The sequence below is a fragment of the Vulpes lagopus genome, chromosome X (genome assembly GCF_018345385.1).
Source record: "Vulpes lagopus strain Blue_001 chromosome X, ASM1834538v1, whole genome shotgun sequence".
Lineage (NCBI taxonomy): Eukaryota > Metazoa > Chordata > Mammalia > Carnivora > Canidae > Vulpes > Vulpes lagopus.
This window is the reverse complement of record NC_054848.1, coordinates 47126398-47151673: the sequence shown is the minus strand read 5'-3', so window position 1 is coordinate 47151673 and position 25276 is coordinate 47126398. Positions and strand designations below refer to the sequence as shown.

Below are 25276 nucleotides of genomic sequence, written 5' to 3'. Positions count from 1 at the left end.
CTCAGGATCTGCTGGGTAGCACCTGGAGAGACAGTTTCATTTTTGGAGTGCATTTGGGAGAGATGGCACTGCCTCTCAGGGAACAAAAGAGCCAGCAGTTGCCATTGTGCTGCCCTGTTCATTAGCATAGGCACAGAGGCATCTGCTGAGGGTAGCTAACCTGGGTGCTGGCTTTTTGTTGCACTTTACTATAAACTCCAAGCCCCTACACCTTCACGTGACTGTCCTTCTGGGACAACATGACATCAGCCATAGAGCAGAGAGATGCTCCCTAGAGGATCACTGTAGGTCCATATCGCAATAGGTCTCTAAAATTTGGAGTTGTGAAACATAGCCAACATGTCTGAGATAAAACACAGAAGCACTGCACCACTGGGTAGACAGATGACTACAATACATACTGGGTGAAGGCAGGGATCTGAGAGATTCTTTGCTCTTCTTTGAAGGCGTCCTGAACAGCAGGGGATACAAACTTCCCTCTCAGGGAATAAGAGAGTGGGCTGATGCCATGTTTATCCTCCTGCCCATTAGCACAAACAGGCTTCAGTGAGCAGCAGAGCACCCAAAATGGAGGCTTGAGCCACTTACACCAAGCCCCACCCATCTGCACTGTACCGGTGCTTTTTAATAGGGTGAGCATGCCTGAGAGCCACAACAGCAGAGGGTCCCTTCCCCAGAAGACCAGTGCAACCACCCCACACACATACCCCACATCTACAGACAATAGAGTGCTGCAAAACATCAGCTCTAGTGGAAATTGGATCCAGCCTCTTTTAACAAGTAGACCAAAACACACCTAGGTAAGACTTGCCACGTAGTGGACAAAGTCCAAATACTCCCTACTGGAGGCAAGGAGACACTCTGCAGAGGAATGACCTGAGGGAAAGAGTAGCCAAAACGCAACAGCAGAGTATACTCGTGTATACACCAGAAACACTTTCTGAAGTGCCAGGACCTGGTTAATATATAACATCTTAATAGAGCCATTACTCTCAGGAGCAGGAAACATAACAGGCTTTCCTAATACACAGAAGACAGAGACCTACGGGAAATGCCAAGATGGAGGAATTCATGCCAAAAGAAAGAACAAGAAAAGGTCATGGCCAGAGATCTAATCAAAACAGATATAAGTAATATGCCTGATCGAGAATTGAAAACAATCATAAGGGGCACCTCAGTGGCTCAGTTGATTGAGCTTCTGCCTTTGGCTCAGGTCATGATCCCAGGTCCTGGGATTGAGCCCCCAGATTCTGGGATTGAGCCCCATATAATAGAGCTCTCTGCTCAGTGGGGAGCCTGGTTCTCCTTCTCCCTCTCCCTCTGACAATGCTCTTGCTTGTGCACTCTCTCTGAGAGAAAGGAAAGGAGAGAAAAGGAAAAATCTTTTAAAAAATCATGAATCATGATACTAGCTGGGCTGAGAAAAATCACAGGAGACACCATGGAGTCCCTTAGCGCAGAGGTAAAATAACTAAAAACCATTTGGGCCAAAATTAAAAATGCTATAACCAAGATGTTAAACTGATTGAACATAATGAACACAAGGATAGAAAAAAGAGAATAAATGAGTGTAAAAAGATGAAATTATGAAAATAATGAAGCTGAGAAGAAGATTGAAAAAATATTGGATTATGAATGTAGAATTAGAGAATTCAGTGACTTCATAAAGCATAATATCATTCAAAGCATAGAAATCTCAGAAGAAGAGAGGGGGGAAAAGGGGCAGAAGGTTTATCTCAGGAAATTACAGCTGAAAACTTCCCCTAATCTGGGGAAAGAAACAAACATGCAAATTCAGGAGGCACAGAGAACTCCCATCAAAATCAACAAAAGCAGACCAACACCAAGACACATCATAGTAAAATTTACATAATACAGAGATAAGGAAAACATCCTAAGAGCAGTAAGAGAAAAGAAATCTCTAACTTTTAAGGGAAGAAAAATCAGCATAATAGCAGATTTATCAACAGTAACTTGGCAGGCTAGGGAGTAGCATGATATATTCAACAAGCTGAATGAGAAAAAGTCTGCAGCCAAGAACATTCAATGCTGTCATTCAGAATAGAGGGAGAGATAAAGAGTTTTCCAAACAAAACTAAAGGAGTTCATGATTGCTAAACTAGCCCTGCAAGACATATTAAATGGGAAACTTTGAGTGGGAAAGAAAGACCAACAGTAACAAAGACTAGAAAGGAAAAAAAGAAAATCTCCAGAAACAATGACTTTACAGGTAATACAACAGCACTAAATTCATATGTATTAGTAATCACTATGAATGTAAATGGACTAAATGCTCCACCCAAAAGACATAGGCTGTCAGAATGGGTTAAAATAACAAGATCCATCTATATGCTGCATATATGGCTCACTTTTGACCTAAACACTTATACAGACTGAAAGTAAAGGGATGGAGAACCATTTATCATGCTAACAGATGTCAAAAGAAAGCTGGAATACCCACACTTATATCAGAAAAACTAGATCTTTAAACCAAAGACCGTAACAAGAGATAAAAAAGGACACTATATTACAATAAAGGGGTCTATCCAACATGAAGATCTAACAATTGTAAATATTTATGTCACCAACTTGAGACCACCCAAATAGATAAATCAATTAATAACAAATATAAAGAAACTCATTGATAATACAATAATAGTAGGGACTTTAACACATACACCCCTTGCATTAATGGACAAATAATCTAAGCAGAAAATCAACAGGGAAATAGTGGCTTTGAAAGACACAGTAGTCCAGCTGGACCTAACACATATATTCAAAATATTCCATCCAAAAACAGTGGACTACATATGCTCTTAAAGTACACTCAGACATTCTCCAGAATACATAACATGTTACACCACAAAACAAGTCTCAACAAATTCCAAAAGACTGAAATCATATCATATATCTTTTCTAACCACAACAGTATGAAACTATAAATCAACCACAAGAAAAAATCTGGAAAGAATATAAATATATAGAGGTTAAATGACATGATACTAAACAATGAATATGTCAACCAAGAAATTAAAGAGGAAATAAAAAAATACATGGAGGCAAATGAAGATGAAAACACAACTGGTCCCAAATCATTGGAATGCAGCAAAAGTGATTTTAAGATGAAAGATTATAGCAATATAAGCCTATCTCAAGAAAAAAATCTTAAACATCTTAACCTTATACATAAAAAAGGTAGAAACAGAAAAACAAAATAAATGCAAAGCCAGTAGAAGAAAGGACATAATAAAGACTAGAGTAGCAATAATTGAAATGGAGACTAAAACACTACAGAACAGGTCAATGAAACGAGGAGTTGATTCTTTAAAAAGATCAGCAAAATTGAAAACCATTAGCCAGGTTTATCAAAAATAATAAAGAGAGAGCTTAAATAAATATAAACCAGAAATAAATGGGGATAAACAACAACCACCACCTAGGAAATACAAAAGATTATTAAATATGTTATGAAAAATTACATGCCAACATACTGGACAAACTAAAAGAAATGGAAATTAATCACACACGCAAAAAAATTCCGAAGAAAACAAAAGCTCAGACCAGATGGCTTCACAGGTGAATTCTACCAAACTTTAAAAGAAGAGTTAATATCAATTCTTCTCAAACTATTCCAAAAAAAAAGAAGAGGAAGGAAAGCTTCCAAATTCATTGTACCAAACCAGCATTACCTTGATATCAAAATCAGATAAAGAGAGTAAAACAAAAAAAAAGAAAGAAGGAAAACTGAAGACCAAAATAACTGATGAACACAGATGCAAATATTCTCAACAAAATATGAGCAAACTGACTCCAAAAATACAGTCTAAAAAATCATTTGCCACAATCAAGTTGGATTTATTCCTGGGATGTAAGGGGGTTCAATATTCACAAACTAATCAAACTGATACATCACCTTAACAAGAAAAATGATAAAACATCAAATTATCATGTAAATAGATGCAGAAACACCATTTGACAAAGTACAACATCCATTAAGTATAAAAACTCTCAACAAAATCGGTTTAGAGAGACTTGAACACAGTGATTTCTACAATCGATAGATCTTCTAAGCACATCTCCAAAGAAACAAGAGCTTCAAATGATACACTGGAGCAGATGGATTTCACAGATATTTACAGAACTTTACATCCAAACGCAACTGAATACACATTCTTCTCAAGTGCACAGGGAACTTTCTCCAGAATAGACCACATACTGGGTAACAAATCAGGTCTTAACTGATACCAAAAGATTGGGATCATACCCTGCATATTTTCAGACAATAATGTTTTGAACCTAGACCTAAACCACAAGAAGTTTGGAAGGATTTCAAACACGTGGAGGTTAAGGACAATCCTGCTAAAAGATGAAAGGGTCAACCAGGAAATTAGAGAAGAATTAAAAAGATTCATGGAAACTAATGAGAATGAAGAAACAACCATTCAAAATCCTCAGGATATAGCAAAAGCAGTCCTGAGGGGGAAATACATCACAAAAAAAGCATTCCTCAAAAACCTGGAAAGAACTCAAATACAAAAGCTAACCTTGCACCTAAAGGAGCTGGAGAAACAACAGCAAATTAAACCTTCACCCAGCAGAAGAAAACAATTAATAAAGATTCGAGCAGAACTCAATGAAATAGAGAACAGAAGAACTGTAGAACAGATCAACAAAACCAGGAGTTGGTTCTTTGGAAGAATTAATAAGATAGATAAATCATTACCAAGCCTTATTAAAAAGAAGAGACAAAAGACTCAAATTAATAAAATCATGAATGATAAAGGAGAGATCACTACCAACACCAAGGAAATACAAACGATTTTTAAAACTTATGAGCAGCAATATGCCAATAAATTAGGCAATCTAGAAGAAATGGACACTTTTCTGGAAAACCACAAACAACCAAAACTGGAAAAGGAAGAAATAGAAAACCTGAACAGGCCAATAACCAGGGAGGAAATTGAAGCAGTCATCAAAACCTCCGAAGACACAGAATTCCAGGGCCAGATGGCTTCCCAGGGGAATTCTATCAAATGTTTCAAGAAGAAACCATACCTATTCTACTAAACCTGTTTGGAAAGATAGAAAGAGATGGAATACTTCCAAGCTTGTTCTATGAGGCCAGCATCACCTTTATTCCAAAACCAAACAAAGACCCCACCAAAAAGGACAATTATAGACCAATATCCCTGATGAACACAATGCAAAAATTCTCAACAAGATACTATCAATAGGATTCAACAGTACATTAAGAAGATTATTCACCATGACAAGTGGGATTTATCCCCGGGATGCAAGGCTGGTTCAACACTCGTAAAGCAATCAATGTGATTGATCATATCAGCAAGAGAAAAAACAAGAACCATATGATCCTCTCAATAGATGCAGAGAAAGCATTTGACACAATACAGCATCAATTCCTGATCAAAACTCTTCAGAGTGTAGGGATAGAGGGAACATCCCTCAGCATCTTAAAAGCCATCTACAAAAAGCCCACAGCAAATATCATTCTCAATGGGGAAACATTGGGAACCTTTCCCCTAAGATCAGGAACAAGACACGGATGTCCACTCTCACCACTGCTATTCAACACAGTACTAGAAATCCTAGCCTCAGCAATCAGACAATAAAAAGAAATAAAAGGCATTCAAATTGGCAAAGAAGAAGTGAAACTCTCTCTCTTCGCAGATGACATGATACTGTACATAGAAACTCAAAAGACAACCCCCCGCCCCTGGCAGATTGCTAGAACTCATACAGTAATTCAGCATTGTGGCAGGATACAAAATCAATGCCCAGAAATCAGTGGCAGTTCTATACACTAACAATGAGACTGAAGAAAGAGAAATTAAGGAGTCAATCCCATTTACAATTGCACCCAAAAGCATAAGATACCTAGGAATAAACCTGACCAATGAGGTAAAGGATCTATACCCTAAAAACTACAGAACACTTCTGAAAGAAATTGAGGGACACAAAGAGATGGAAAAATATTCCATGCTCATGGATTGGAAGAATTACTATTGTGAAAATGTCAATGTTACCCAGGGTAATTTACACATTTAATGCAATTCCGATCAAAATACTATGACTTTCTTCAGAGAGTTGGAACAAATCATCTTAAGATTTGTGTGGAATCAGAAAAGACCCCGAATAGCCAGGGGATTATTAAAAAAGAAAACCATAGCTGGGGGAATCACAATGCCAGATTTCAGGTTGTACTACAAAGCTGTGGTCATCAAGACAGTGTGGTACTGCCACAAAAACAGACACATAGATCAATTGAAAAGAATAGAGAATCCAGAAGTGTACCCTCAACTTTATGGTCAAGTAATATTCGACAAAGCATGAAAGACTATCCACTGGAAAGAAGACCATCTCACCTGCACCCCAATGTTCATAGCAGCAATGTCCACAATAGCCAAACTGTGGAAGGAGCCTCAGTGTCCATCAAAAGATGAATGGATGAAGAAGATGTGGTATATGTATACCATGGAATATTACTCAGCCATTAGAAATGACAAATACCCATCATTTGCTTCGATGTGGATGGACCTGGAGGGTATTATGCTGAGTGAAATAAGTCAATCGGAATAGGACAAACATTATATGGTCTCATTCATTTGGCGAATATAACATTTAGTGAAAGGGAATAAAGGGAATGGCGATAAAATGAGTGAAAATATCAATGAGGGTAACAAAACATGAGAGACACCTAACTCTGGGAAATGAAGAAGTGGTAGTGGAAAGGGAAGTGGGCGAGGGGTTGGGGTGAATGGGTGATGGGCACTGAGGGGGGTTCTTGGCGGGATGAGCACTGGGTGTTATGCTATATGTTGGCAAATTGAAGTCCAATAAAAAAAATTAAAGAGAGAGAAGGTACCTCAACTTAATAAAAATCATATGTGAAAAACCCACATCTAACATAATACCCAATAATGAAAAACTGAGGGCTTTTCTTCTAAGATCAGGAACAAGACACATATGTACACTCTCACCATTCTTATTCAACATGGTATTGGAAGTCCTAACCCCAGCAGTCAGACAAGAAAAGGAAGTAAAAGGCATCCAAATTGGTAAGGAAGAAGTAAAATTTTCAATATTTGTAGATAACATGATGCTATATATAGAAAATCTAAACACTCCACAAAAAAAAAACTACTAAAGCTGATAAATTAATTCAGCAATGTCACAGGATACAAAATCCATATACAAAAATTTGTAGCATTTCTACACACTAATAATGAATTAGCAGAACATGAATTTAACAATCCTATTTTCAACTGCACCATAAATATCTAGGAATAAACTAAACCAAGGACATGAAAGGCCTGTCCTCTAAAAACTGTAAAACATTGATGAAAAAACACTGATGATACAAACAAATGGAAACATATTCTATGCTAGTGGATTGGGAGAAAAACCATTGATAAAATGTCCATATTACCCACATAAATCTACAGATCTAATGCAACCCTTATCATAATACCAAAAGGATCTTTAACAGAACTAGTACAACCAATCCTAAAATTTGTATGGGAGCACAAAAGATACCAATAGCCAAAAGAATCTTGAAAGAGAAGAAAACTGAAGGTAACACAATCCCAGATTTCAAGATACAGTACAAAAATGTAGTAATTAAAACACTATCATTCTGGCACAAATATAGATGCATAGGTCAACGGAACAGAGTAGAGAGCCCAGAAATAAATCCAAGATTGTATAGTCCATTAATCTATTACGTGGGTGGTAGGAATATAAATGGGGAAAAAAGGAATCTTATTAACAAATGGTGTTGGGAAAACTAGACAGCTACATGCAAAAGAATGAAACTGGACCATTTTTTTATACCATAACAAAAAGAAACTCAAAATGGATTAAAGACCTAAATGAGAAACCTGAAGCCATAAAATTCATAGAGGAAAACATGGGCAGTAATTTATTTGACATCAGCCATAGAAAAATTTTTCTAGATATATCTCCCAAGGCAAGGAAAACAAAAGCAAAAATGAACTATTGGGACTATACCAAAATAAAAAGCTTATTTTTAAAAAGATTCTATTTATTTATTCATGAGAGAGAGAGAGAGAGAGAGAGACAGGCAGAGGGAGAAGCAGGCTCCTGGGTCTCCAGAATCACAACCTGGGCCGAAGGTGGTGCTAAACCACTGAGCCACCCGGGCTGCCCATCAAAATAAAAAGCTTTTGCCCAGCAAAGTAAACAGTCGACAAAACAAAAGACAACCTAACAAATGGGAACAGATATTTGCAAATAATATATCCAATAAGGGATTAATATCCAAAATATATAAAGAACTTCTATAATTCAACAACAGAAAACAAATAATGCAAGTAAAAATAGGCAGAAGATATAAACAGACATTTTTCCGAAGAATATATACAGATGGCCAACAGACATATGAAAAGATGCTCAACACCACTAATCATCCAGGAAATGCACAATAAGATGTCACCTCAAGGATTTCAGGATGGTGAAATTCAAAACACAAGAAAAAAACAGGTGTTGGTGAGGATTTGGTGAAAAAGAAACCCTCATGCACTGTTAGTGTGCATGCAAGCTGTGGAAAACAATATGGAGGTTCCTCAAAAATAGAAAAATAAAATTAACAGATAATTCAGTAATTCCACTACTGGGTATTAACCCAAAGAAAATGGAAGCACAAATTTGAAAAGATACATGCATACCTATGTTCGAAGCATTATTTACAATATTGAAGATATGGAAGCAACCCAAATATCATCAATAGATAAATAAAGAAGCAATGGAATATTTATACAATAGAATATTACTCCACCATAAAAGTATGAAATCTTCCCATTTACAACAATATGACTGTATCTAGAGGGGAAAATGCTAAGGGAGATAAGTCAATCAGAGAGGGACAAATACCATATGATTTCAGTGGTATGTGGAATTTAAGAAACAAAACCAACAAGCAAAGGGGAAAAAAAAGAAAGAGACAAACTAAGAAACAGACTTGTAGAGAATGCATTAATAGTTACTAGAGGTGAGGTGAGTTGGGGAATGGGTTAAATCCCTGATGGGGATTGGGGCATCCAATTGTTGTGATGAGTATCAGGTGTTGTGTGGAAGTGTTAAGTCACTGTACTGTACACCTGAATCTAATATTGTGCTGTATGTTAGCATATTAACTGGAATTTCGATAAAAACTTTTTTAAAACACAGGGGAAAAAGAAGACACTGATCTATGTGCCTGTGTTTTTGCCAGTACCATACTGTCTTGATGATCACAGCTTAGATCAATGGAACAGAATAGAGAATCCACAAGTGGACCCTCAACTCTACAGTCAACTAATATTCGACAAAGCAGGAAAGACTATCCAATGGAAAAAGGCAGTCCTTTCAATAAATGGTGCTGGGAACATTGGACAGCCACGTGCAAAAGAATGAAACTGGACCATTCTCTTACACCATACACAAAGATAAAATAAAAATGAATGAAAGATATAAATCTGAGACAAAAATCCATCAAAATCCTAGAGAAGAACACAGGCAACACCCTTTTTGAACTTGGGCAGAGCAACTTCTTGCAAGATACATAAATGAAGGCAAGGGAAACAAAAGCAAAAATGAATTATTGGGACTTTATCAAGATAAAAAAGCTTCTGCACAGCAAAAGAAACAGTCAACAAAACTAAAAGACTACAGAATGGGAGAAGATATTTGCAAATGACATATCAGATAAAGGGCTAATATCTAAGATCTATAAAGAGCTTATTAAACTCAACAGCAAAGAAACAAACAATCAAATCATGAAATGGGCAAAAGACATGAACAGAAATCTCACAGAGGAAGATATAGACATGGCCAACAAGCACATGAGAAAATGCTCCGCATCACTGGCCATCAGGGAAATACAAATCAAAACCACAATGAGATACCACCTCACCCCAGTGAGAATGGGGAAAATTAACAAGGCAGGAAACCACAAATGTTGGAGAGGATGTGGAGAAAGGGGAACCCTATTGCACTGTTGGTGGGAATGTGAACTGGTGCAGCCACTCTGGAAAACTGTGTGGAGGTTCCTCAAAGAGTTAAATTTAGAACTGCCCTACAACCCAGCAATTGCACTGCTGGGGATTTATCCCAAAGATACATTTGCAGTGAAACGCTGGGACACCTGTACCCCAAAGTTTATAGCAGCAATGTCCACAATAACCAAACTGTGGAAAGAGCCTCAGTGTGCATCGAAAGATGAATGGATAAAGAAGATGTGGTATACATATATATATACACACACACACACAGGATGGAATATTACTCAGCCATTAGAAATGATGAATACCCACCATTTGCTTCAACATGGATAGAACTGGAAGGTATTATGCTGAGTGAAGTAAGTCAATCAGAGAAGGACAAACATATGGTTTCATTTATATGGGGAATATTAAAAATAGTGAAAGGGATTATAGGGGAAAGGAGAGTAAGTGAGTGGGAAAAATCAGAGAGGGTGACAGAACATCAGAGACTCCTAACTCTGGGAAATGAACAAGGGGTAGTGGAAGGGGAGGTGGGCGGGGGGATAGGGTGACTGGGTGATGGGCACTGAGGGGGGCACTGGACGGGATGAGCACTAGGTGTTATACTATATGTTGGCAAATCAAACTTCAATAAAAAATATACAAAAAAAGGAGACAAACAAAAAAGAAGACTCTTAAAAATAGACTCTTAAATATAGAGAACAAATTGTTGTTTGTCAGACGGGAGGCAGGTATGGGGTTGGGTGAAATAGGTGAAGGCTATTAAGAATATATTTATTGTGATGACCATTGAGTAATGTATAGAGTTGTTGACTCATTATATTGTACACCTGAAGCTAATGCAACTCTGTTAATATCCTTGATTTAAAATAAACAAATAAATATATAATTTTTAAAAAGATATATTGAGGTCCTAACTCCTGGTGTCTATGACTTTGATCTTATTTGGAAATAAGATCTTTGCGGATGTAATCAAGATGAAGTATTTAGGATGGGTTCTAATCTAATATGACTGGTATCCTTATAAAGAACTGGAAAACACCTTGTTAAGAGAGGGAGACCCACACACAGGAGACAAACATGTGAAGACAGAGGCAGAAGTTAGAATTATGTTGTTGCAAACCAAGAAATGTCAGAAGCTGGTAAAGACCAGAAAAGATCTCCCCTAGGAGCTTTTGAGGGAGCAGGGGCCTGTCAATACCTTGATTTCATACTTGTCACTTCCAGAACGGTGAGGGAATGAATATTTTTTGTTTTAAGCTACCCAGTTTATGGTATTTTGTTACAGCAGCAAGAAACTAATATACCTAGCACTCGTTTATATGTAGATGTATCTCTGAGTCTGTGTATATCAGGATGGCTATTTCTGAATGAGTACATATATCTCTGTCTCAGTACCTATATACATAATCTACATATAGTTGAACAGAAACATGTGGAAAGATGTGTAATCTGTCAAGGAGTCTCAAAGTAGGTAGATACTTCCTTCAAATTCATCAACTCATTCATTCATTCATTTATTCATTCAACAAACATTTTCTGGACAACTTCTATGTGCTAGGCACTAGGGGAAGACATGCCTAAGATATTCTTAGACTACTGAGGCTAATGCTTTGAGAGCCCAAATGTAGAAATAACCTCCTTTTATCTACTTACTTCTGTTCCATGGGTCCTGTTATTTCTCTGGTCTTCATCCCATTCAAGATAAGACAATGAAGATGTAAGTAAGTAAATAACATAATACTTATAATAAAGTGCTGTGACATCTGAGTCTATCGCTTTCTTCATTTAGGTACTTGAAAGTAACACAATGAGGCACTTAAAGGCAAGGGCTCTGGTGTCAGATCTGAGTTCAAATCCCAGATGTCAAATACTAGCTGTGTAACTATTTGGTTAATTTCTCTGATTCTGGATTTCTTCATCTGTAAAATAAAATAGGGAAGGGAATAATATTTCATAGGGTTATATTAAGAAAATTCAGAAAAACAATATTTATACTGGGCTAACACAGTGTAAAGGACTCAGAAGCCAGGCTCCCTTCTGCCCTTTGAATATGCAAGAAGTTGTTTTGCTTGAGTACCTTCCACAGTAAGAGTATACTGCTTCTGGCTGGCAGAAGGGTTCATGGGTTCATTTCAGATAGGATCTGAAATACAAATTTGAGATTCCCAAGGTCACTCTCTATTCAAGCCCACCAAGTTTATGAGGATGCTATTTCCCAACTTTATTTTTAATCAAAACAGTACAAATTTAATATACCATCCCAAATCTACATTTAAAGACAATATAGCCAGAGAAAACTGAAAAAAAAAGTTGAAGTTAGCACTAACTCTTAGCTACAGATGGCTACTATTATATGCATAGCACAGCTACAAAAGAAGACTGCAACTGTGTAGATTCCAATGATGTTTAGAGAGTCTTCTCCTGCAAGTTCTCAACTGTCATAGTCTCTAGCCATCAAATTACATCAAGTAATCTATTAACTCAGTGCACCTTGAGTCATAGGGTCTGGTAAAATATAGTTTGAAAGATGTCTCTGTGGAAAGTCTTGAATTCCCTACTTCATATAGCCAGTAAGTTGACATTGTACCCACCTCACATTGGAGATGGAGGACTCAATCCCCTTCGGAAATAGCTGCTGTGCTTCAGGCCCTAAAGAGAATATGTTGACTTCATTTACCTCTCACTCTCCAACTCCAAATATCATTTCCAACTATCTGAATCAGCTTCACTTCTCTCTTTTGAATGAATAAAAACTCTATGAATGCTGGAATCTATTGCCTCAGGGCTCTTCAAAGCTTTCATGTACTAGTTATGAAACATTTCCAGCCAAAACAACTTAAAACGATTTTCAAGGAAATTTAAAAATAAATATAGTATTAATTCAGGAAAACAATGTGGTAGTCAGATCAGACAAAAGCTCCACAGAGGGGAACTCTGGGTGGCTCAGCAGTTTGGCGCCTGCCATCTGCCCAGGGCGTGATCCTGGAGTCCCAGGATGGAGTCCCCAGATCAGGCTCCCTGCATGGAGCCTGCTCCTCCCTCTGCCGGTGTCTCGGCCTCTCTCTCTCCGTGTTTCTCATGAATAAATAAATAAAATCTTTAGAAAATAAAAAAAAAAGCTCCATGGAGATCCCCATAGGCTGAAGTGATGCAGACAAAGCAATTCAATATCAAGGAATTACTTCAAGAAGCAAATTACAGAGGTGTAGGATATAAGTACAGCATGGAAATGAGGAGCTAGGTTTAAGTCTAGACTCTACCACTTACTAGTTGTATAGCCCTAAGAAAATCACTTAACATTTTTAAGCCTCAATATGTTCATCTTTAAAAAAATAACAAGATAAAAACAGAAACATTGGGATTAATAAACTTTGATATTCTCTAGATTTTTCCTACACAGAATGTTATCCTTTCAGAAGTATTTGCATCACCCAGAAACTTGTTAGAAATGTAGAACCTGGGGCACCTGGGTGGCTCAGTCAGTTAAGCAGCTGGGATAGAGCCCAAAATTGGGCTTCCTTCTCAGCAGGGAGTCTACTTCTCCCTCTGCCCCTCTCCCTCCACCCTTGCTCTGTCTCTTGCTTTCTCTCTTTCTCACATAAATAAATAAAATCTTTAAAAAATGAAATGTAGAATCTCCTCAGATCTCATTCCTGGCTTTCTGACTCAAAATCTGAATTGCAAGGAGATCTGCAGGTGATTTACATACATTAAAGTTTGAGCAGTGCTGACTTAGGTGATGTGGAGGGGAAATGACAGAATTTGTATAATTTCTTGAAAAAAAAAGGAAAAAAATTTTGAGGAAATTAGGAGGCCAAAATTGGGAGTAGGTATGAATGAGGGCTTAAAAAAGTCTTGGAACTATTACTGCGGGGTTGGATGAAAGAATGGGAAGCACCCAGGATGTCTCCTCTGAGATTAGAAAGCCTGGTTCTACAGTGAACCTAATCCAAGTATGTATATATGTATGTATGTATTTTGAGTATAATTGACACGCAACATTACATTAGTTTCAGGTGCACAGCCTAGTGAATTGACGGGTTTATATATTGTATTTTTTAAAGGAGAAGGAATAAGAGGGGAGAGCAAATATACAAATACTACCATTTACTGACTGAACGTTACATGATAGGAACTTTTTATGTGTTATATAGCCATCATAACAATTTTACCAAATAGATGTTGTCAAGAATTTAGAACAGTGTCTTGCGTATAGTAATTGCTCAAAAAATGTTAACTGCTATTGTCATTTGCAATAAATACTGTCTTAACCTGCTAACTAAAGGAGGTAGAGGAAGGAAAGCGAGATCCAAATTCACAGACCCATTTTATTCACTTATTGCAACATCAAAGAGGAATGTTAAAGCAAACTAACATTTGACCATTATTTCAAATGCTCTAAGTAAAATTCCTCTTTCTAGGAAGTTGTCTGGCTTTCGCTCTAAGTTCTTTCCACTTCACTCTGAAGAGTGTAGATTCTTACCCTGAAAATAAATGACTCTTATCTTGAGGAAGTCAAGATAATTCTATTTATAAAAGGCAAAGAAAATCCCAAGAAGAGGCAACAGGACCTGGACAGAAAAATTGGATTCCTTTGGAAGTAATCCATTCCAGGATCTTGAGAAAAGTTTCATCCAGGACAGCTTACTTTGGTACTTTTGTAATAGGAGAAGCTTCCCTCTCAACATCCTCTAGGACTAGCAATCCCTGCACCCCAAAGCTCTGGGCTGAAAGTGGAATCCTTCGATACCAACTGCCACTTTGATAAGGAGTATGAGGAAGAGAACTTTAAAGTCATTGAAAAAAAATTGAAACATGAAGTGTCCCAAGCCTCAACTGGGAACCACAAAACTTGAAAAGTTCCTATAATTCAAGGGAATCTAAGAAAGGGGAACACAGTAAATCCCTCTCATCCTATCTAATTCTAAAGCCCAGTCATTACATTTATGAATGAAACTTTTGCTACTTCTCTAGTACTAGACATATCACTATCAGCTGCTTTACTTTAGACTTCCCCCTCCTTTTTTAAAGATTTTATTTATTTATTCATGAGAGATACAGAGAGAGAGGCAGAGACAGAGGCAGAGGGAGAAGCAGATTCTCTTCAGGGAGCCCGATGCAGGACTCAATCCCAGGACCCCAGGATCATGACCAGAGCCAAAGGCAGATGCTCAAACACTGAGCCACCCAGGCATCCCTAGACTTCCCCCCTTTTCATACAGGACTGTTAACTCTTTAAAGATGTACTCACTAGGCCCCGTTCACTGGCCTTTAGGCCTTTATATAATAAATGACTAGGTGATTTTAAGCTACTGGAAAGAATGGGATTCAAAATGAAAAAAAAAAAAAAAGCTAAGGAAGGGTGTTCAGGCAATTTTGGCCTCAAATTGCTTGGCATGGTAATAGGAATAGATCTATCACAGGAAAGGACCAGGCCACTGGGCATGCACTGAACCCTGCAAACTCCCAAAATAACAGGACTTACCCTGGTAAGCAGATCAGACAGGTCAGGCCTGCAGTAGATTGTGAGACCTCCAAGAGAATGCAGGAAGCTACCACAAAGTGAGTAGGGCCAAAATAATGTTTAGTACAGGGGGCACATTTGGAAGTATCTGCTCCACAGGTAATGATCCCCTCTCTGATAATTTAAAAAGGCGTGCTCCTATCTTATACTACATGACCCTAGCATTCTGGCAAGAGCTGGTTTCTTTAGGTATAGGCAACTGACTTGAGCCAGGTCTATCAGTCCTTAGTTTTCTGTGACTTGGGAATTAGACTAAGAGAGCCAGCTATTACCTTTCCATGTAACCAAACTGTAACATATGAACTCAGGAGATAAAGAAGCTATCTCTTGCCCACTGTCTGTTTTAATCTGCTAAGAGAGAAGGAATAAGCAGATATGAAAAGGGAAGCAAATATGAGACACATAAATAAAACCAGCTAATGTTCCCAACAACTCCCCGTTTATTCCTAAGGTCCAGTGACATTTCTCGTGCACTTAAACTAGCTCCAGATGGGTCTTGTCCTTTTCAATCAAAGAAAATAAATAAATAAATAAATAAATAAATAAATAAATAAATAAATCACCTAAATGGGTAGATGCTGCTCAGTTCCTGGTAACTGTCACCATGCAGCAGTATAGGCCCAGTGATGCCATACATTGAAAGTTTCTCAAGAAAGCTGCACATCTATATTTAACATGATATCATCTACATTTTATACACTGGTAATGAAATCAAATTTCGGGAAGCCACGGTTCAAAACAAAGTGTATCTGTGGCTTGAATATGGTTTGTGGGCCTTTGAGTTGTGACCATAGTCAGCAAGCTGTAGCTTAACCTGTTGCTTCCTTACTTCGTAGATCTTCCATCTGTTACTATCTTTTTCAAATGCATCTATGTATGCAGGGCATTACACTGCTAGCAAGGCCTAGAGTTAGTGACCCATTTTGATCTATTTCCTTCTTGGTCTTGCTGACTAGCTAGCTAAAGATATAATGATTAAAAATGTGGATTTGGAACCAAGCTACCTGGGTTCAAATTCCAAGTTCTGTCAATTATTATCAGAGTTTTCCCAGTATCCTTACAGGTATGGTCAGAGATCTGGCATGCTGTAATTTCCCCATTTATAAAATGGAAATAATAAATCCAGTGTTTATAATAGTACCTGTCACATTTATTATTATTGTTTTAGTTGCTTTATTATTAGTAATTATTAATTATTGCTTGATTGCCTGAATAGTAGCCATTTTTAGCAGTCTGGGCTCCCAGAAAGTACAGGCCTCACTCCTTTTCCCTGATCTTCAATGACTCTTGAAGCTCAATGAGTACTCAGGTTTGTGTCTACCTTCTAGCCCCAGTAATTTTGCTGATCTATATTGACTGATCCTCCATGCCAAATATGGCTCTAGTTTCTCTTTAGCACTGGAGGCAGCTGTTTATGCAATCCCTAAGGTTTTGAATAATAAATAATGAATATGGGGAAGGGAAAGAACTCCTAATACTATACTTATAAAAAACAGAGACTCCTTTATTTATGGTTGTGTCCTGGATTCTGTCTACCTCTTCAGTCTTTTTTCCTGCCACAGTACCAGAACCTCCTCATGCTCCAGCCATAATGAAACACTCACTATTTCCTAAACACACCATCTCTCTGGAATCTTCATTCATTTACATATAATGTTTCTTCAATCTACAATGCCCTTTCTTTCTCTACTTTCCTACCTTGAAATACCATATCTATCCTTTAAGACTCAAACATCACCTCTTCCAGCAAGTCTTCTCTGACCCCTTCACCTCAGTGACCCCACATCTTTCCTGTTCATGTTAATAATTTTACTTGTCAGTTTCCCAATTTCTCTTTCCTTTAGTATATTCAACTACCCTCTAACCCTCAGTGTCTTTATCTACAAAATGGGAATAACCCTATTGTGAGTTTTTTTAAAGATTTTATTTATTTATTCATGAGAGACACACAGAGAGAGGCAGAGACATAGACAGAGGGAGAAGCAGGCTCACCCCCAAAGAACCCAATGCCAGATGATCCCTGACCCCAGGATCACGCCCTGAAGGCAGATGCTCAATTGCAGAGCCATCCAGGCATTCCCCTATTGTGAATTTAAATAAGAAGCATGCAAAGGGCTTAGCACAATCCCTAGGGGATAGTAAGGGATCAACAAATACTGGATGTTAGCTAGAGCTTTCCCTGTCTCCCAGATGAGCTTAAGGGTGAGTTTGAAGTTTTATATTTTTGTATTCTCAACCTGTAGCACAGAGGTAGCTACATAGATGGTTCTCAGGGCATGCATGCTGAATGAGTAAATGAGATGAATGAATGAATGTTGCTTCTCCCTTCCAAAATCATCTGCCTTACATAAATCGAAATGGTTAATATAGATAGCCAGGTTTAAATGAGTCAAAGATGCAGATCACATTCTGCTAGAGCAAAAAACAAACAAACAAACGAAGAAAAACAAAACAAAACAAAACAAAACAGCAAACAACAACAAAACACTCTGAACCTTTTAAAACATTTTCTGCTCTACTACCATGCCATTGCTGACCAGAAAAAGTACCCCGAGCTCAGGGAGTTATATGAAAGACCAGTTTTCCAAGGAAGAGAATACTAGCCATCTCAGCATCAGGTGACACTAGCTATATAATAACATTCTTTGGGATCCCTGGGTGGCTCAGCAGTTGAGAGTCTGCCTTCAGCTCAGGGCATGATCCCAGAGTCCCAGGGTCAAGTCCCACATCAGGTTCCTTGCAGGGAGCCTGCTTCTCCCTCTGTGTATGTCTCTGCCTCTCTCTGTGTGTTTCTCATGAATAATAAAATCTTAAAAAAAAACTTTCTTTGAGACCTAGCTGTTTCCCCGAGACACTATGGAGGAAGAATATTGACACTGCTGCTTCCCCAGCAGCTACTATTGTCTCACCTATATTATCATCACAGGCAGAGTTCCCTAACCTTGCCCTTTCATTAACCCTACTTCATCCTCCTCTAACCCACATTATGCTGATGTTCATTACCTGCCTTTGGTTATATGGTTCTTCCTGCTTAGAATACCCTTTCTTATCCACTCAGGCAATCCAGACCCTACCTATACTTCAAGGTGCAGCTAAGCTCCACATAGAAAATAACACTTGATTTGGATATCATGATATTCACAGGAGCTTACCAAAAAGAGAAAAATGGAGTAGAAGGAAAGGTGAAGGTGGGGTAGTTCATGTTGTAAGAGGGAGAAGGATATTTCTAGAAATTCTAATAGCATAAATGAAGCATGGTGTTTGTGAAAGACCATGGTATGTTCAAGTAGTAGCAGTTTGTTTAATGTGGCTCCTGTGATGAGGAAAAGTTATAGGCGATAAACATGAAAGGTAGTTGATGACAAACTGAAGTGTCTTACTAAAATAAAAGGCAAGGTTATTTTTTTTATTGGAGTTCAATTCGCCAACATATAGCATAACACCCAGTGCTAAAGGCAAGGATTTAATCCGATAAGTTAAGGGGAATCTTTAAAGGATTCTGAACATAGGACTGACAAGATAAAAATATATATTTTAGAAATATCCTAATATATAAAGTCCTTGTTAGTTTGATAGGAATGCCACAACAAAGTACTGAAAATTGAGTAGCTTAAACAGAAATTTTCTGTTGCAGTTCCAGAGGCTAGAGGTCTAAAATAAAGGTGTCAACAGAGTGAATTTCTTCTGAAGGCTGTAAGAGAAGACTCTTTTCTAGGTCTCTCTCCTTGACACGCAGATGGCTTTCTCCCTATACTTCTTCATATCATCTTCCCTCTATTGTGAGCTGTCTTTGCATCCAAAATTCCCTTTTTTACAAGGACACAAATCATATTAGATTAGGGCCCGTCCTTTTTTTTTTAATAAATTAATTTTTATTGGTGTTCAATTTACCAACATACAGAAAAACACCCAGTGCTCATCCCGTCAAGTGTCCCCCCCTCAGTGCCCGTCACCCATTCCCCCCTACCCCCTGCCCTCCTCCCCTTCCACCACCCCTAGTTCGTTTCCCAGAGTTAGGAGTCTTTATGTTCTGTCTCCCTTCCTGATATTTCCCACACATTTCTTCTCCCTTCCCTTATATTCGATTAGGGCCTGTCCTAATGGCCTTATTTTAACTTGATTATGTCTTTAAATACCCTTTCTCCAAATACAGTCTTATTCTGTGGTATTATGAATTAAAACTGAAAAATGTTTTGAGGACATAATTTCACCTATAACAAAAGCCATAGAGATTAAAGGCAGATAAAAATGACAGTAAAAGAGCTATTTTAATGGGCCAGATCAGACATATTGAAAAATTAGGCAAAGACACTACAAGTTGAGGTGAAGAACATACAAATTTCCAAGAAACAAAATCTGGAAGATAAAGAGAAGAAAGAGTAATAGATGACTCTAGACTTCATTGTTTAGTTGATTATGTGACTGACAGGGATAGAAATGGGAGTGAAGGGTTTAATAATGAATTCAGTTTTAGACATATTAAGTATGAGGTGTCAAGATGTCCACTCAACAGATAAATGGGTAGGTTCAGTCTCAGGAAAAACATTCAGCTTGGAGATGCAATTTGTCATATAGGCCATCATCAGATTATAAATGACAGTTGAAACTCTTCAGTGGATGAGATAATACACACACACACACACACACACACACACACAAACACACACGTTATAGAATGGTTAGAGAAGAGAATGAAAACAATAGTCAGTGGGCAGCCCGGGTGGCTCAGCGGTTTAGCGCCGTCTTCCGCCCAGGGAGTTATCCTGGAGACCTGGGATGGAGACCCACATCAGGCTCCCTGCATGGAGCCTGCTTCTCCCTCTGCCTGTTTCTCTTTCTCTCTCTGTCTCTCTCATAAATAAATAAATAATCTTTAAGAAAAGAAAAAAGAAAACAATAGTCAGAGAAGTAGGTAGAAATTCAATATAGAGTATTGTCATGGAAGTCAAGGAAGGGAAGGTTTTAAGGAATGATGGAATGAATGCACAACAGCTTCAAATATACTAGAGTCAACTATGTTGAAAACCTAAAAAGAGAAAGCAATGGACATGACATTTAGGAGATCTTCAGGTAGATTTGGCAAAAGTAATTTCAGTAGTGATTTAAATAGAAACTGAAGAAAAATGGAGTGGTCATTTGAGTGAGTGTTGTCAAAGAAAGATTGATTTAGATCAGGGAAAGAATGTGTTTGCAAGCTGAAGATCAGGCACAGACTTTGTAGAACTTGGGTTCAAATCTTAGTTCTGCCACTTACTAGATGTGTAAACTTGGGCAAGTTGCTTGATTTTTCTGTGCGCCAACTTCCCTAGCTCAAAAATGGGGAAAATAATACTACTTACTTCATAAAATTGTTATGAGCTTTGTATGAATTGATATACAGAAAGTGTTCAATAGAGGGCTTGGCACAGAGCAAATCTTCAATAAATAGGTGGAGACAGTTGGTTGGGTGGGAGGACCAAAGAAGAAAAATAAAGGAAGATAGGAGAGAAGGAAGTTCATGGGAACAACTTCTCAGAAGATATAGAAGAAAATGGATCCTCTTCCACTTACTAGCTGTGTGACCTTGGGTAAAGCACTTTACTTTTCATTAGATTTTTAGGGCCTTAGTTTCTTCATCTGTAAAATGGAAATGACAGTATTGCCTCTCTTACAAGATTATTATGAAAATTCAATGAAATGATACATGAAACACACCTCCCCACTGGGAAAGACTTGGGAAGGATAGTGAAAAACCTAGAAGAGATTATGTGTGGCAGTGATACTGAAAGCTTAAAAAAAAGTTTCCAAATCAATAATTTTCACCATTTCATAATAGACTAAAGGGGTGCTACAAAATCTTATGTTTTCCTTAAAAGTTTAAGCATTATTCAAGTGTTAATAAATTATGATTTTTATTAAAGTACATGGGAAAGACTTTTAGTATTTAAGAAGTTTAAAATGTGTTCGAAACTGTTTTCAGATAATTATAAAACAATGGTTAATATGAAATTAATTTATACTAGTTGACATGAATCCAGCAATAAGCTTTCTAAGATTTATAAAGAAGGATTGAATTCAAAGCATTAAAACATAAATCATCTTGTGCTAAGATGAACAACTGAAGATTCATCCTCCTTAATAGAGTAGAATTCTAAATAAAATAATTGTTGATTATTTACTTTTTTAAAAAATGGCTTCCTATGTGGAATTGGAATTGGGGGTCTTCCTAAGTCACTCAGAATAAAATACAGAGTGTTTACAAGGTCCTATAAAATCTGACCCTCTCTCTCTGACCTCATGTCCTACCACTCTCCTTTTCACTCCAGTAACATGAGCCTTCTTGCTATCTTTTTTAACACAACAAACCTTTGCAAACTCTATTTCCTCTGTCTAGAACACTTTTTGCTCAGGTGTTCTCATGGCTGGCTCTCTCACTTCATTCAGATATATTCATAAATATTACCACATCAAAGAAGCTTTCCTCAACTACTCTATACCACAGAGCTCTCCCTAATTCCAAGTGCTTTATATCCATATCCCAGTACAACAAAGACCTTTATTGTTTGTCTTTCCCCTTAACTAACACAGCCTCATTAGAATATAATCTCCAAGAGTGCAGGGGCTTTGTTTTGTGTACTGCTATATATCCCCAGAGTTTTGTGCACTGATGGCACTGAGTAAATTCTCAATATTTGTTGAATTAATTAATGAACAACATAACACAATGTACTTTTGTGTTGATACCCTTGTCTATCATAGCTCCCTACTTTTGAAGGCTAAGCAACAACTAGGAAGGACTCAGACCAAAGTAAATATGGGACAAGGCATTCTAGTCTAGCCTCACCCCCAGATCCATGCATTCATTCCAGAAGGGGAATTGGGGGTCAAAACTACTCTTAGTAAAATACGGAGAAAAGAGAGCATGCAAAGAATCCTCTGCAATTATCTCTCATAAACCTCTTTTGCCTCCACATAGACAGAAATTCTCCACAATCCCAAGAAGCAGAATAAATGACACCAAACAATTTAAATTGCTCTGAGGAAGACACTTGAAGCCCTTGGAGAAGGATTTCTATTGCTTTCCTGTAGTACTTGTTGGTGAGTTCACAAACTTTTCATTACCCTAGAAAGAGAATAATATTTCAGCAATGATATTTTATGACAGCTAAGAACTGCCTAGTTCTCATATCCTGCAACTAGAAACTCAACCAAAGGAAAACAAACCAACATTAACACAAAGTGACAGTCAAATGTTAAAATGGAAGAACAGCAGTTCTTAACATATTTCATGCATACCAAATTCAGGAAGCTGGCAATGAAATCAACACATAGTTTCTTCTCTACCCTCCATGCAAGGGTGTGGATAGCAGAGTTAGGCGGTGGGACAAGACTGTACTCCCACTGATGAAAGTTACTAGAAGAGTTCCAGCTGAATTCATGTTTCCTGTGTTTTAAGTAACCATTGGCCAGAGACTTTAGGGAGAAATAACCCTAAGTTAAGTTTTCTTCATTATCTGGATCCGGTGGAATCAATACAACCATTCAAAATAAGCTTGTTTTGAGGTTTGGAAAACCAATTGAAGAAAGAGGGCAAAGAAGAAGGTGCTTTAGCTAAATGTTGCTTAGAAATCTAGAATTTGACACATGCCCTTGATGGGAATTAGCACTGGGGATGCAATGAAACCTAGCACACTAAAGAAGGGAGGTGTTCTGTGCCTTGCAATTAATACTAGAGGCAGCTGGACTGGTAAACTGCCGAACACTGGGAGCCATGGTATTCCCCTGACCAAACAGAAACTTTCAGAATGAAATACAAACCCTAAAAGCTCAAACAACATGTTTTAATCACCATGACCTATGAGATATAACCAGGCTCCATCCAGTCCTGCTACTCTCCCTAAAAATAAACAGGAGAGAGACAAACATGGGCGAGATATCACTGGTCTGTATCAGGCTTTCTAACAAATCACCATACAAATTATTCTATTTAATAGCAGAAGGGAGCTGGTGAAGCCCTCCTCCTCAACAAAATCTTCCAGACTGGACATGAACATGGTAATGACAGATCACGCAAGATAGCTTTAACTTCTCTATTAACACATCCAGCCCCTCTCTCTTTGCATGTTGTTTTGACTTGAGTTCCTCTTTTCCAGCTATATCTCCCAGTTACTTGGGCTTGGACATATTGATGTATTTTACTAAAGGAAAGACAATAAACATGAACCATTGGATCTTTAACATGACAGATACTTAGTAAATGTTGGAATCAAATTCAACATGAATTTCTATATCCTACAAAGAAAATTTGGTCACCAATCAGTTAAAGGATTCAGTGACCATTGTACATGGTCTTGACATATTATAGACACCACTCAGCAGCAGGAACAACCACAGGCAATAAATCTTGCATTGAATAAATATTTGCAGAATGAATAATTTTTTTCAAGCCATCTGAACAACCATGTCACCTCTCAGGAAACAGAAAATTTGCCCCTTCAGCTAAAACCTTAGAGCCAACTGACTTTGCAGTTAACTAATGTGCAACTTGGCAACATTGCCCAAGGTGCTCCTCCTGCAAATCAACTGGACTTTAGAACCATTTTTGGAGGCTAGTATGAGAAAGAAAAAGCTGTCCTCGCCACACAAATTCCCCCAAAACACGTAGTGTCAGTATAGTGAGTCAATGTCATCCTTCCCCAAATTGAATTTCCAGCAGAGATTTCCCTCGGTTGAACTAGTGTACTGTCCCTTTAAGAAGCCAGGCAAGATGGAGCCCTCCCAGCTCACAGCTAGAGGCTTTAAGTAACCAGAAGGGGATGCTGAAGAGTGACACAAAGAAAGAATGCCTGGAGGGGTTAAGTCGAGGCTCTAATAACAGGAGGGGAAATCAAGGCTCTATTAGTGCAGCCGTCCAACTGTGAGCACCTACCCCGTGGGTGGCAGTTTCCATAGGCTCTAAAGCACCACCCCTCCTTCCCTCCCCTCCCCACCCCTTTCCCCAACCCACTCTGCTCCACCTTCTGTATCCTCCTTGAAAGTCTCCTTTCGTAAGATGGCTCCTTTGCAGCATAGCGGGAGACCCCCAGTGACGGTGGCAAAAGAAAGGAGAGGGGGTGGGCAGGCAAAATAAAAGACTTACTTTAGGATTCTGCACCTCCGAAGGCATCCTCTGCTCCCAGCCCTGGGCCAGGGCCGATGGGGCGGGGCCGGGGTTGAGCTGGTGGACTCGTGGTCCTCGCTCCCTCGTACTTCAAATGCAGTTCAGTGGAGAGTTAGAGAGAATGGGCACCGGACTAGGGCCGGTGTTTACTCGATTTTAATGATCTCAAAAGGAGACAGAAGGGTTCAAGAGAGTTGACCGGGGATAAGAGTGGAAGTGAGCTCTAAAACTCTCCTTTTTGTTTCTTTTTTGTGTAGGTCCCCCGCCGGGCATTAGCAACATCAGGGGTAATGGTTTTCTTTTTCCTTCCTTTTGGTTTCTCCCAAATGCCCGTCCCAGACCCCACCCAGCGGCTCCACCCCATCCACTGCTACACATTCTGTCAATCACCAGCCCCTTTAAAGCTGCATCGCACATCTTGGGTTTTTGTCTCTATTTGGAGGGCACACAGAATCACAGTCTTCTTGCCTTTACAACAATCCTCTGACTCTTCTGCTGAGTTTAGGAAGCTGAGGTTAGCTGCTAGTGGCGGTTTCCCTTCCCCTTCTGCCCCAAGTGTGCACAGTGGGTTCCACCCAAACTCCTGGG

General features: G+C 38.4%; 1 protein-coding gene across 1 annotated transcript in view; it reads right to left on the bottom strand.

Annotated features, from left to right (window-relative positions):
- KLF8 (Kruppel like factor 8) overlaps positions 1–24981 on the bottom strand; it is a 338294-nt gene extending 313313 nt beyond the window's left edge. Inside the window, exon 1 of the mRNA XM_041740034.1 lies at positions 24668–24981. The gene's annotated coding sequence lies outside the window, so the exon portion shown is untranslated. The remainder of the gene's footprint in view (positions 1–24667) is intronic.
- Between the last annotated feature and the right edge of the window lie 295 nt (positions 24982–25276).